Below are 3,762 nucleotides of genomic sequence, written 5' to 3'. Positions count from 1 at the left end.
CAGTCTCCGGCCCGGAGGAGCCGAGAGCCCGGGGCCCCACTCCTCAGTGCGCCCTCAGGGAACAGTGCCCATTTACTCCCGTCTCCCTGGCCTCCGGCTGCGCTCCGAGCTCACCGAGCCCGCGACCGGTTCAAGGTAAGCCCGAGCTGTGAGCTCACTCCTCGGCTCCGTCTCTGTAGCCGGCTTCCCTGTTCTAATACCTGCGAGCTCTGCGACACTCAGACACCCCGATCCTTCTGTGACCCTGCGGGACCTGAGGCCACACTGGCCCCGCGTGGGCTTCACCCTAGTTAAGCCTCTGGAGCGATGTCCCTCAGCGGAACAGACTTTTAAAAGTCCCGATTTTGTGCTCCGTTGCTCCGCCGCTTGCCGGGAGCCGGCCCCTCCCCCCGGGGTCTGTCTTCCCGTCCCTTTGGATTCACTTCTCCGCCAGTCCTACCTTTCAGAAAGTGGTTGATTTTCTGTTTCTAGAATTGCTGTTCTTCTTCTCTTCGATCTCCTGTTGGATTTGTAGGTGTTTGCAATCTTTAGATAAGCTATCTAGCTGATCTCCCGCAACCTGAAGTAGTCTCAGCTGCTACTTCTCCGCCATCTTGACTCCTCCCCCCTGTTCTGGAAGCTTTTTATCTCTCCTTCTATTTTCAGTGACAACATAGCTGGATATAGTATACCTGGCTGCATATTTTTCTTGTTTAGTGCTCTCAATATATCATGCCAGTCCTTTCTGACCTGCCAGATACCTGTGGATAGGTCTGCTGCCAGACATATTTCTACCGTTGTAGGTACAAACCTCTTCTCCTGAACTGCTTTCAGGATTTTCTCTTTGTCACTAAGACTTGTAAGTTTTACTATTAGATAACGGGGGGGAGTGGTGGACCTATTTTTATTGATTTTGAGGGGGGTCCTTTGTGCCTCCTAGGTTTTGATGCTTGTTCCTTTTGCTGTATTAGGGAAATTGTCTACTCTAATTTGCTCCAATTTACCTTCTGCCCCTCTCTATCTTTCTTCTTCTGGAATCCCAATTATTCTAATATTGATTCATCTTATGATATAACTTATCTCTCACATTCTCCCCTCATGATCCAGTAGTTGTTAGTCTCTCTTTTTCTCAGTTTCTTTATTCTCCATAATTTGCTCTTTATCACTGATTCTCTCTTCTGCCTTATTTATCTTAGTAGAAGAGCCTCCATTTTGGATTGCATTAATAGCTTTTTTGATTTCAACTTGGTTAGATTTTAGTTTTTTTATTTCTCCAGAAAGGATTTTATTTCTCCAGAAAGGGGCCCTCTAATACCTTTCATGCTTTTTTTGAGCCCAGCTGGCACCTTGGCAATTGTCATTCTGAACTCTATTTCTGACATATTACTAATGTCTGTATTGATTAGGTCCCTAGCCATCAATACTGCCTCATGTTCTTTTTTTTTCTTTCTTTTTTTTTTTTTTTGTGGTGAGTTTTTCTGCCTTGTTATTTCATCCAGATAAGAATAATTGAATGAGAGAACAAAATACTAAAAGAGTAGCAACGACCCAAGAAAGATATATACTAACCAAATCAGAAGAGACCCAAAAGTGGGGGAAGAAGAAAGGGGAAAAAAAGAAAAAAATATATATTAGAGTGGTGAATAGAACAGAGCCACACACATGATTTTGGGTGTATTTTTGTCTGTTAGAAGAAACTATCTCCCAAAATTTTAACGATAGAAACACACACACACACACACACACACATGGGTAAACACGACAAAGGGATGGAATATGCCTGTAAAGATGAAAATTAAAATAGACTCTAAAAAAGGAATTGATAAGAAGTTGATTGAAAAAAGATAAGAAAGAAAAAGAGGAAATAATGTGATCAGGCTGGAGACTAGAACAAATCCATGTGCTAGATTTAGGGTATATTTTGATCTATTAGAAGAAATTGTATCCCAAAATTAAAAAAAAAATAACTGTATGTATATAAAAATAAGGTTAAATACAATGAAAGGATAAAATATGACTATAACAATGAAAATTAAGAAAGATTTTTAAAAAGATCTTGATAATATAAAATAGTTTAGAAAATGTTAAAATAAGAAAGAGCAAAATTCAAAGATTTAATTTAATTAAGAAATTTAAAAATAGAATAAGAAAAAACAATAAGAAAAATATAAAATAAGACAAATATAAATTATAAAATAAGAAAAAATAGAATAAGAAAAGATAAAATTAAAAAAATTTAACTGTGGAAGACTAAAGGATCATGGGGGAAAAAGCCATGAATTCTATGTGTTGCTTTCCCCTAGCTCTGGAGTTCTGCAATTCTCATTGATCTGTGAACTTGGTCTTGGCTAGATGTTCTTGCTGATCTTCTGGGAGAGGGGCCTACAGTGATTCTCAGGTGTCTTTGCCTGAGGTGGAATTGCACCCCCACTTGTCAGGGGCCAGGCTAAGTAATCTGCTAGGTTTTGGTCTCGGGAGATTTTGTTCCTTGAGCACTTTCTGTATAGCTTTGGAGGACAGGATTGTATATGGCAACCTCCCAATCTCTGGCCCATAGGAGCTAAGGCCCCATTCCTCAATGAGCCCTCAGAGAAAAGCAGTCAGTCCTGTCTCCCTGGTCTCTGGCTGCACTCTCTGCTCACCAGCCTGTGACTGAGCACTACTGTCTCTAGCACACAGCCCCCTTTAAAGTCTCCAAACCCAGTGCTGGTTACTGTAGCACGCTCTCACACCACTCCTCCCAGAGGAGGAAGGTAAGTTTCCCCTGACCTGCTACTTGTTTGGTTCCTGCCTAGCAGTGGGCCACCTGTGCCGCGGATCCCAGTTTAAGGTAACCCCAAGCTGAGAGCCCACTCCTCAGCTCCATTTCTGCAGCCGGCTTCCCCTCTCTGATACCTGGGAGCTCTGCCACACTCAGATACCTCTGGTCTTTTTATGACCTTGCAGGTCCCGAGACCACACTGTCCCTGTGAGGGCCCCACCCCCTGCTTAGCCTCAAGAGTGATGTTCCTCAGTGGAGCAGACTTATAAAAGTTCCAGTTTTGTGCTCCACTGCTCTACTGCTTGCTGGGAGCCAACCCCTCTTCCCATGGTCTATCTTCCTGAATGTTGCCTCAGATTCACTTCTCCACACAAGCTACCTTCCAGAAAGTAGTTGATTTCCTGTTCCTAGAATTGTTGCTCCTCTTTTCTTTGATTTCCTGTTGAGTTTATAGGTGTTCAGAATGGTTTGATAACTATCTAGCTGAACTCCCAGGACCTGATGATGTTTAGGTCTCCTACTCCTCCACCATCTTGCTCCTGCTCTTTGAGGTTTTTTGTTTGTCTGTTTTTTGTTTGTTAAATGTGTAAGGTCTGTGTCTAGATTGATTGATTGATTTTTTAAAATGATTTATTTATTTGACAGATGGGGGAGAGAGCAAGAGAACACAAGCAGGGAGAGAAGCAGAGGCAGGGGGAGAAGCAGGCTCCCCATGAAGCAGGGAGCCCAACATGGGGCTCAGTCCCAAGTCTCTGAGATCATGACCTGAGCTGAAGGCAGATGCTTAAAGACTGAACCATCCTGGTACCCCTGATTGATTGATTTCGGACATAGTTGATTCTCTCTGTTGACTTATTTTAAATGCTCTTTAAAAATGTTCATCTGTACTATTATCATCCTAATTCTTCTAAATTGTGTGTGCCAGCTTTTTGTTATGATGGTCCATTTTAGTGTTCTCTTTTGTGATTTTAAAATTTTAATGGTGAGTTTATTCTCAGAACACCTTGTTTTTCTGAAAAAAT

This window comes from Lontra canadensis, unplaced genomic scaffold (assembly GCF_010015895.1).
Source record: "Lontra canadensis isolate GAN:19392208 unplaced genomic scaffold, GSC_riverotter_1.0 scaffold2, whole genome shotgun sequence".
In the NCBI taxonomy this organism is placed as follows: Eukaryota; Metazoa; Chordata; class Mammalia; order Carnivora; family Mustelidae; genus Lontra; species Lontra canadensis.
Note: the sequence above shows the minus strand (reverse complement) of the source record.